At 58.7% G+C, this 10,287-nt stretch overlaps 1 pseudogene; it reads left to right on the top strand.

Annotated features, from left to right (window-relative positions):
• Positions 1–1,015: 1,015 nt before the first annotated feature.
• The window catches only part of LOC119099944 (protein nubbin-like), a 12,283-nt pseudogene continuing 3,011 nt past the window's right edge, over positions 1,016–10,287 (top strand).

Raw genomic sequence — 10,287 nt, 5'->3', positions numbered from 1 at the left:
GTGCCTCCTAATCTCAGTTATGCCTGCCTATATCCTACACCCTTTTTGTCGCTTAAATCGCATATGATAAATAACACAATCACAATCCCACAATACAAACAGCATCAAAGGTTCGTGGTAATTGCTTGTATGAATGAAGATATTTTGTGTACATGCACGTGCATGACCAAATCACGTACAGCTAATTTAGACTATCGCACCATATTTTTTTAAAGATTTAATGCGAACCTTTTGAATAGACGAATGTCTGAGATCGGAGTTCACGCTAAGCAGTGCGTGTTGTGAGAGCCCTGTTCCCCACCATCTGATCGCGCAATTCCATGTCAACGGCAAAATCTGGAGGCGGGAGTTTAACGTGCCGCAATGCTCGGCATGGTCCGTCCTGCCCTCTAACGTCATCTGACATTTATCGCGACCGCTGCCACCAGCAGCAGCCCATACCTGTCGAGGACAAATAGCGAGCGCCTAAAGCGATTCGAACTCACCCCGCCACGTTTCGGTGAATTGGAAGGCAGGCGCTCTAACCAACTGAGCATTTCATGGAAATAGCAATCATGGAGATGACAGTGCGCCGACCTCCACTCTCGACCAAACGTGCACCGTGTTCTTCAGTTTTCAGCAATCTAATTCAATAGTTCGCTGGCTAGCAGCCCGTTTCCAAGTTGTGAGTTGTGTCAGCCACTGCCCCCTGTCGTGACGCCCTGCGAGCTGCGCCGCCGACGACGCGGACCCTGCCCGTCGCGCGTGCTGACCGCCCTCCTCTCGGCCGCCCGCAGACTCGGGCATCAACGGCGACCTGGAGGACGGCAAGAGCGACTCGTCGGAAGGTGGCGCGGCGCCGGGCGCCGGCAGCGGCCTGCCGGCCGGCGACCTCTCGCTGGACGACTCGCTGGACTCGGAGCGGGGCGACGGCGTGCTGAACCTGGCGCCGCAGCGGGACGGCGCCACGCCGCCGCCGCGGTCGGCGCCGTTGCCGGGGCCGGGCGCGCCGCCGCTGCCGCCGCCGCCGCCGCCCTCGGCCGCCGGCGTGCAGGCCGCTCTCGCCGCCATCCAGGCTGGACAGATGAGTCTGACGCAGGTGAGGCGCCCCGGCCAGCCCGACAAGAGCATGACGTGCACGACATACGAGACAGAGGCAGACACGAGAGACAGACAGACAGATGGACGTGCGAGAGTTGCCGCGCAGACTGGACAGATGAGCCTGACGTGAGGGAGTCGCCTTGCAGACTGGACAGAGGAGTTTGAGCCCGATGCGCCGCCGAGCGGATTCGGCTACGGCTGATATTTTCCACACAAAAAAATGATTGGGTGAGAGGATCCCAGGGACAACGTTGAACTTCTCAAGGTGTATTTTTTATATGACGCTTCAGGCGTAATTTTAAAATTGAAATCAGTTGGGGGCCCGCTCCCGAAAAGTGCACAAGGTGGCACACTTGAACTGGGAAGATTTGCGCGGGGCAGGTTTTCACCATGAGCACCCTGCAGATAAATTTGAGTTAGACAAAACATCTCGCATACTGGGTGGCTAAGTACGCCACGGGTTGGTCTCCTTGCATGCTGAATACATGTCGGCATTCCACGCCATTTTGTGGCCATAGCGTGGAGGTCGCTTCTGGTTGTCTGCGTCATCACGATCGGCACATTCTGAGCAGCAAAGTTGACGGATGACGTCATCCCCGGGAACGGATGACGTCACCGCTGGCCCGCTCCCAGTCATGTGTTGCGTAAGAGCGGCAACAGGCCGGTGACTTACTGCGGGCCACCAGCCTGCGGGAGGCGCGCATGCCGGCGCTAACCCGATTCAGGCGCGCGCCAGAGCCGTCTCCTGAAAGCCTCGCTCTCCGACCAGCACTCGGCACCTCCCGTCAGGGTGGTAACAAGCCCCCCCCAAGGTCGGCGCTGGGCGCTGAGCCGCACGTATTCGTCTGTTCCGACCACATGCCCGTCATGAACTCATCGTTGAAACATTACTATTGATTTGTAATGATGCGCTACCCTTTGATTAGGGATGTGGGATCGAGGCTGATTAGTCGAGATCGATGGTGGCGCCGGGTCCGACGGGCCGAAGGACGCCGCCGGCCGGGGTCGCCAGGACTGGCCGCGGGGGCGGGCGCCGCGGGGGCGGGCGGGCGGCGGCCGGGGTCGCCAGGACTGGCCGCGGGGGCGAGCGGCCCGCTCAGACAGCGCCGCTGACCGGCCGGCCGGCCAGCGCCGGGCCGATGTCCACCGCCAGAGGGAAGCAGGGGCGCCGGCCGAGGGGAGCGGAGAGGGGAGACGCTGGAGCTGCCCGGAGGGGAGGGCGGCCGAGGTGTGCTGGCACCGGCCCGGCGGCAGGAGTGGAGGTGTGAGAGGCAGCCGGTCGCGAGGACGAAGGGTGCGCCGTAGACGGAGAGGAGATGGACGTAGGCGGAGGCAGAGCGAGGGAGACTAAAGGAAGAAGACTAAGCTGCAGGATAAAGAGAGTAAAAATACATTGCTGAGAAACTGACCTTTGATAGGAGTCGTTCCGACCCTGTATGATATGAGGACATTTCGCCGGGCGACGCTCGGGCCCAGGGCTCCGTTTGTAATCTATAAATGGCCGACAAAGAGCGCGCGCCTGTCAGCAAAAACTGACCTCGTTCCGACGCGGGCCTGGATCCATCGCAAGTGGGGGCCTGTGTCCGTGAGGTCCGGGATGACGGATCCATCGAAGATGTTGGTCTGTATGCGCTTGGGGTCGGGGCCCGGGCAGGCAGGAGATGGGTGATCACTTCATGGGATGTGGATGTCTAGATCCATTCGAGGTGAGTGGTTTGGCTGGAGACGGGATCCTGAATCCATGACATGCATGGACCTGGGCTCGTCGGAGATGACATTTGGAATAATTCAGAAATGGAGTTATGAGATAGAGTCATCTGCAGTTCATCGGAGATCGTTTTCTGATTCGATCAAAGATAAGCCCTGGATCCATCGGATATGGGCTTCTAAATCGTATGAAATGAGGCTCGGGTCCATCGGAGGTGGTTTTCTGAATTCATCAGAGATTGAGTCTGCGCTAATCGAGGGTGACATTCATATAATCGGAGGTGGAGTCCTTAACTCACCGGGGTGGGTATACAGAACCAACCTGTAATGGCGTCTTTGAATGCATAACCAAGTGGAGGTGACTCCGGCCCGGTATTCGTGAGTCGATGCAGAGTATTGTAAACTCCTCCGTTCAGCCTGCTGCGGTACCAGCTGTTGTGACGCAGACGACGGCCACAAGCTAACAACCCTCGGACACTGTGACTGTGCGTTGTGCGCCGGACGTGGTGCAGACGATGACATTGGCCCTCCCATGTGAGCTGACATCGACCTCCTGCGGGCCAGCAGCAGATGATGCTGCACAACCAGCTGGCGGCGGCGGCGGCTGCAGCCAGCCAGATGCCGCCCATGTCGACGGCCTACGGCAATCCCCTGGCGGGCTTCGGCAACAGCGAGTCCATTCAGGTGCGTGGTGATAGCGGCGGATTCGTCGGCGCGCTGAACGCCTTACTTCGCTTTTCGACGCCTTGTTGATATACCGGCCGGCCATCTCGCTTGTTAAATGACCGGAGCGCATTGATAGGGCGTATTCACTCTGTCACAGCACTAGACGAAAGCTTGTTAGATGCCTTGGATTTCATCCTATGCCGCCTAAGGGTCTGACGCGCAAGAGTCAGCGCACTGGATTGAGAAACATAACGAAACCGCTCGACGTAAGGAATATACAGGTGTATTCAGACCGCATTTGACTGCTTGTTAGGCACCTTATATAAGGCATTTGTCGTCGTGGAACTCAGCCTCAGTCAAAGGGCCGCGTTGGGAACTACAGCACAGATCAATGTCCAACTTGGGGACATTCTTTTGACCGATGCCTGAGTTCTTTCCACGTCGGTGGGCGTGCTCTCTCTCTCCACTCGGAGAGCATTCTCACTGTTGCTGACTGGGCCCGGAGTTTTGCTCTTGCTTTTTTGCTGCCGTGCACGACAATCGATTTCAGAATTCTAACGCCATAGATCCCTTAATGATCCCTTTACCAGAAATTCACACGCCATGATTTGATAACTGTGGTAAATGCTGGTTTAACGCTATGAAAGTGTTCAGATGTGGTACAGTGTTGGACACCGTCCCTACCAACTGTGTTGATATTTACTTGAATGCTCGGCCACTTATCCCTCCAGCCATCGCCAGTTAGTGCTTGAACTGTGACGGTTCTGTCGATGGACAGTCGTTGGCGACGTGTGCAGCTGCAGTACAGCCATCGCCAGCTAGTGCTTTAACCGTGACGGCTCTGTCGACGGACAGTCGTTGGCGGCGTGTGCAGCTGCAGTACAGCCATCGCCAGCTAGTGCTTTAATCGTGACGGCTCTGTCGATGGACAGTCGTTGGCGGCGTATGCAGCTGCAGCGCGCAGCGTATGCTCATCCATGCTGAGCTTTCCCGTCGCGACCTCCAGCATCTTTGTATCGGATTGCTCTTGTGCGCCAGCTTGCCAGCGCGCTCCGCTCATGCCAGCCGGCACTGGACTCCAAATAGTTCAGGCAACAGATGCCGACGGCTGGAGGAATAACGAGGACGAGCGCTGGTCCACGTCACGAAGGTGCTTCATGATCCACGTTTTAGGACATATTAAAACGCTTCATGAAATTGGGTGGTACCTACCAGATGCAGCTGTACGGGGCAATACAAATTATTGCTGGCAGCACAGGCTTCCTTGACATGTGCAAGTACCTGCATAACATCAAGTGATATACACAACAGGCGTTGACAATAGGCGATAATCAAGTGGGCATGGCAGTTCCGTTGTTATAAGAAATAATCAACCTGAAACAACTTTAAGCAAACGTGGCCAATCTTGATTTTCCAGAAAGCAACTGTTTTACACAGTCGCAGTATGCCTTTAAGAAAGCTCACGATGTTCCGAAGGCATAAGTCAGTGCAGTGGTCGCTATGATATTCTCCCCAGAGGTCTCTTTGCGGCCCTCCCGGGACGTTTGGGTGGTAGCTAGAGACCAGGGCCAGTGACTCATGGCGGCCACTGCCGTGTATCTCGTGGTGGGCCCTGACGCCCACCCTGTCAGCAGGCTCTGCTGTCGGCGCTACAACAGCAGCTGCAGCACCAGCAGCAGACGCTGCAGCAGCAGCTGCAGCAGTTCATGATGATGAGCCCGGCCGGAGGCAACAGTCACCTGTCGGCGCAGCAGCTGTTCCTGCAGAACCAGGTGTGTGCCCGGCCGCAGGCCGCGGTTGTCGGCCCGTCCGCACAGCGTCACGGAGCAACGCCGAGGGTGCCCCGGGCAGGCCGCCCCTAATGTCAGCGCTGCATTTCGCCGTTGAGTTCAGTGTCATGCACGCACGACCCCACACCGACAGTGTACTGTCAACCACTTGCTGTGTACAGGTAGCTTGTGAGGTAGGTACAGAAAACTTTTCGTGAAGCCACCGCTGTCTATAGGTGATCAAAGAAAGCTAGATTTTGACTCTGTTTTGTGCCTCCAGCACCCTAATTTTGTTTGCAGGCTTTGTTGCTATTTCTGTGCTCATTTCTGCGCGCGAGAATTAAACAATGTTGGGTTGAGCACTCAAACAATCGCTGCATTTTGTGACGCAGTGGACAGCTGCGTCATTCAGCGGGTCCCGGGTTCCCCAGCACGCGTTGCACCGCGCGTGAAGCCGGCGGCCGCCGCTGAGCTCCTGCGCCGCTACGGTGCAGCACGGAGACGGTGCGGCCGCCGCCCCAGGTGTTGGCACCTGTCCGGAGACGGCCCGGCCTGCCCGGCCCGGTCCGCTCGCTCCATTACTGTCGTACCTGTCGCAGATTTCCAACCAGCACACTCCAGCCACCCGACAGGCTAACGAAATTTAAGGCGGCGTAAATTCAGTCGGCGTCACCGCCTTTCAGCGCGGCGCGGCACCAATTCATCTAGCCGGCCGGCCGAGCGCGCGCGCGCGCCCGCCAAACACATGCCGCCGGCGCTGCGCCGCGGCGCATCAATACTCCCATATTGAAGACAGTTGCACGACAAAATGGCCTCCGCGGCGATAAATTCGGATGGACGGCGGACTGCGAATTCAGCGGCGCTCCTGCTTGAATGCGCGCGTCTGCTTGGACAGGGCGGCCGGCGCCGAGGAGCTCACCCCGCACCTCTGCGCCCCCGCGCCGCTCAGCCGTCCGCGCCGGGGGGGAATAATGAGGCAGGGCGCGGGGGCGCGAGATTCAATGAGTTACGAGCGGCGGCCGGCTGAAACGCATGCTAATTCAGCGTGCCGTCTTGAAATATTGACCTTTGGGGAGATGCGTCCGGCCGAAATGTATTCACGCTGCTGAATGGCCGCCTCGACCAACAAAGGGCCGCCGGCGACCATAAAGGCACCCTCGGCCGGACCTATTTCGTAGGCCATAATGCAGCCGGTGGACGACCGCGTGATGCAGCGGAGGGGAGGCCGGCCGCGCCAGAGCGGCAGTTTGCATTTTGGCCGCGAAAAACAAGCCCGGCGCGACGCTCTGATGAAAAAAGACGTGCTTTTGAGAGCTGCCCCGACTGGTAAAACAGGAAATGCCGCTCAAAGCCAAGCGGATTACATGTAAAGATGCTTTGCACCCTCTACCGAAGAGGATTTATGCTCATGCAAATGTGCAAAGCTTATCTACGGCTATCAAAAGATTACATCTCGCAGACAATGCCCCCTGGGGATGGCCGACGGCAAATGGGATAGAGGGGCCGTGGATCGTTGTTGGCGTTCGCGAGATCAAAAATGGGAAGCTAGAATGGTGTTTGTTGTGTTCGGGGAGGGTCGGACATTACAGCAACACAGGCGCACAGGGAGCGGGGCTTACAGGCTTACTGCAGATCATGATGGATAACTCATTTCTTGCGATCGAACGTAAGAAGTAACAATGAAAGTACACACTTGGAAAGTCATAAGCAACGCGGACAATCTAGACCTAGCCTTCTCCGGTGCTGTCTGTGGGATTGGGGTGTTGTCGAGGGCATTTTAGAGAAGGGGAACAAAAGCAGCGACAGTTTACGTCATTAACTAAGAAGCATGACGTAAACTGGTACGAATACTGGCGTAACACCCGACAATTGCTTACGCCATTGGGCCGTGATTAAACCCCCCACTCTGTGCCCGCGAGTGTGCGCCAATGTTCGTTGAAAAATACAGACTTTGCCGGAGCCTGTTCTGCAAAGAGCACATTGCACAAGTTTTTTTCTTAGAACAATACATGCCCTGGAGAACATAATGGAATCGATATCATTCCATTGCTGATATGGTTGTCTTAATGTTCCCGTTGGTCGCTGCGGTTTATTTAGTTTTACATTGGACCTGTCCATCAGGGTCTGCTGCCGTCTGGCCTGCTGCCGCCCGGCCTGCAGGGGTCGCCCACCGTCAGCCACGCCCAGGTGGCGCAGGTGCAGCAGCTGGCGCAGGCGGCGCAGCAGCTGCAGCAGCTGCAGAAGCAGCGGCAGCTGGCGCCGCCGGCGGCCAGCCCTCCGCCGCCGGGCGCGCTGCGGCACGCGTTGCCGGCGGCGGCGCCGGGCGCACGCCTGCTGCCGCTGCCGGGCGCGGTCAGCCCGCACGGCCCGCCGCCCGCCGCCGCCGCAGACCATCGCGCGGCGCTACACGGAGCCGCCGCCAGAGGAGGCCACCGACCTCGAGGAGCTCGAACAGTTCGCCAAGACGTTCAAGCAGCGTCGCATCAAACTCGGTGGGTGGCGAGCGCCGCAGCTTGGAGCGCAAGGAGGGGAGAACTGCACAAACAGAGGGCAGCGGAGAGAAGAGATGAGGAAAGCAAACCTAGTCGTTGCTGTCTTCGAGGCTTCAGACTTTGGAGGCCAAAAGCTGACGGAGACGCGGTCAATTTCGGTGATGATACTGATGACTCGGTTGTTGGTGATGTTTCATTATGACTTGACGGCTTTGGCAGGAAGCTGGAATGCGCTGACAGATAGGTTATTGCTTTCTATCGATCTTAATTACTCACCGTAACTAGGAATCTTTCGTCACTGTGACTAGCATCGTCATTATTCTAAACGTGCAGGATACACTGATGTTTAGAGAATTGCAGAGATGTCGAATAAAGATCCTTTTTTATTTCAGGATTTACGCAGGGCGATGTTGGCCTGGCTATGGGGAAAATGTACGGCAATGACTTCTCCCAGACCACCATCTCTCGATTCGAAGCACTCAACCTCCGCTTCAAAAACATGTGCAAGTTGAAACCGCTCCTGCAAAATGGCTGGCAGACCGCCGATAGTTCGATGTCCAGGTGCGCACCAGTTCAGCCCAACCCAGCCACGGGCTGCGCTGCAAAAGCAGCGTGTGCTTTGAACAGATCTGCACGCGACTCAGTCATCAGTGCCGTGATTATACTTGGAGACTGACGCAGCACCCGAAAATGAGTTCGGTCCCCGCCGCCCTTATGACCTGTTGGATTTTTCTATATTCAGTTCGACAACACTGGGATTAAATACAAAAGGGAATGTTCCGGCATGGAAATATTCTGAAGCGTTCCTGGCACTCACCGTTGCACTGAAAACAGTTGTCAACGAAGCTCTCGCCGCGCGTCACGGTAGTGTGTGTCTATTCACTGTTACTGACTCACTTACTCATCATCATCAGTTACTGATCACTTCAAGTAATAGAACAACCTTCCACTTCTATTTCACCTTCGACCAGCCCCGTAATTTGTGATCCTTCCAGCGACATCAACCTTGATGCGTCAACAAGCAGTCACTCCGTAACCCGTGACACCGATTCTGCCGGCAATCCTTTGCTCCTGGTGACGTGCCTATGACCTGTGACCCCGGCCACCTGTCGGTCAGTTGCTCCCTGCTACCTGTTGCCCTGTCTGAGACCTATGACCCCTGCGCCGCCAGTCCGTCGCACGTGACACCGCCGCACAGCAGCCGACTCGATGGCCGCCGCCGCAAGAAGCGCACCTCGATCGAGACGGGCGTACGCGTGGCTCTGGAGCGCGCCTTTGCACAACCCAAAGGCCCACTTCGGAGGGATCTCCATGCTGGGCCGCTCGCTCTGCATGGAAAAGGAGGTGGTGCGCGTCTGGTTCTGCAACCGGTAAGCCCACCAGCGCCACACAGCGCCCTGTGTCTGAAAGGACGCCACCAGTCGTCCGATGTCGCCATTCGCCTTATGCTGACGTAGACTTTGTCCGACATTGTGCGCTTATGCAAGCAGTCAGTGCGTGTTGTGCTCCGAACGGCTTTCAGCGGATGACATTTTATATTTTGCGGGTCCAAGTCTTGTTCCTTGGCCCTAATCAGACCCTTGGCCTACTATGGGCCATTCGCTGCGCCCCCGACGCAGTGCTGCGGTGTGGTCTGTGACCTGCCGGGCAAGGCAGCCGCCGCCGACCGCCGTGTACGAGTAACGTCGCCTTTGTTACAGTAGACAGAAACAGAAGCGCATCAGCACGCCGACGGCTCGATGGGCTCGCCGCAGCCGGCGTTCCCGGCCTACTCCAGCGCCAACTCCGCCGGCTCGGTGCCGTCGCCCAACTCGCTGCCGTCGCCCATCTCGCCGCCGCTATCGTCGCCGCTGCCGCTGGTCACCTCGCCCCAGTACGCCACCGCGCCGTCTCCCGGCAGCCAGCCCTACAAGGACTGACCCGTGCTGGGCTGGGCTGAGCCGGGCCCGAGTCGGGCCGGCCGGTCCGAGGCCGCCTCGCCTCCGGACCAGCCCAGCCTCGAGCCGACGCCGCCGCCCCCCGGCCGCGATCTGGACTCGTCCGCGTCGGCGCTAGACCATGCTCTCGACGCCGCGGCGGCGGCGCGCTACAGCTTGGACTCGCCCGCGCAGGGGGCGGAACGCTCCCCGCCCCGAATCCACGGCCTGGCCGCCGGCACGGTCCAGCCTCCCGCGTTCAGCAAGGATTCCCCCCCGCTGCCCACCGAACACAGCTTCGACGATTCCGAGGTGTCCGGCTTCAACTTGAACTCATTCGGAGCGAGGCCGGAGCGCAGCTACGACCCAGCTGTGTGCGGCACGCCGCGCCCGCCGCCCGCCGCCGGACACGTGCCGGGGTACGGCGCGCCTGAGCCGGAGCACGCCCGGGCCGTACTGCCGCGCGACTACGGCGCCGACGCCGCGCGCCGCCACTTCCTGTCGCTCGGGTACGACGCGGACCTGCTGCGCCCGCCGGCCGGCGCCGGCCGCGGCTACAGCCACGGCTACGGCGGGCCGCTGCCGCGGCCGGGCCGGCCGGCCTGCCGCGGCACGACTACGGCGGCGGTGGGCCTCGGGGCGGGCGCGGATGGCGCG

Source organism: Pollicipes pollicipes, unplaced genomic scaffold (genome assembly GCF_011947565.3).
Source record: "Pollicipes pollicipes isolate AB1234 unplaced genomic scaffold, Ppol_2.1 Scaffold_2555;HRSCAF=2994_pilon_pilon_pilon, whole genome shotgun sequence".
Classification (NCBI taxonomy): domain Eukaryota; kingdom Metazoa; phylum Arthropoda; class Thecostraca; order Pollicipedomorpha; family Pollicipedidae; genus Pollicipes; species Pollicipes pollicipes.
Note: the sequence above shows the minus strand (reverse complement) of the source record. Positions and strands in the feature narration are given on the sequence as shown.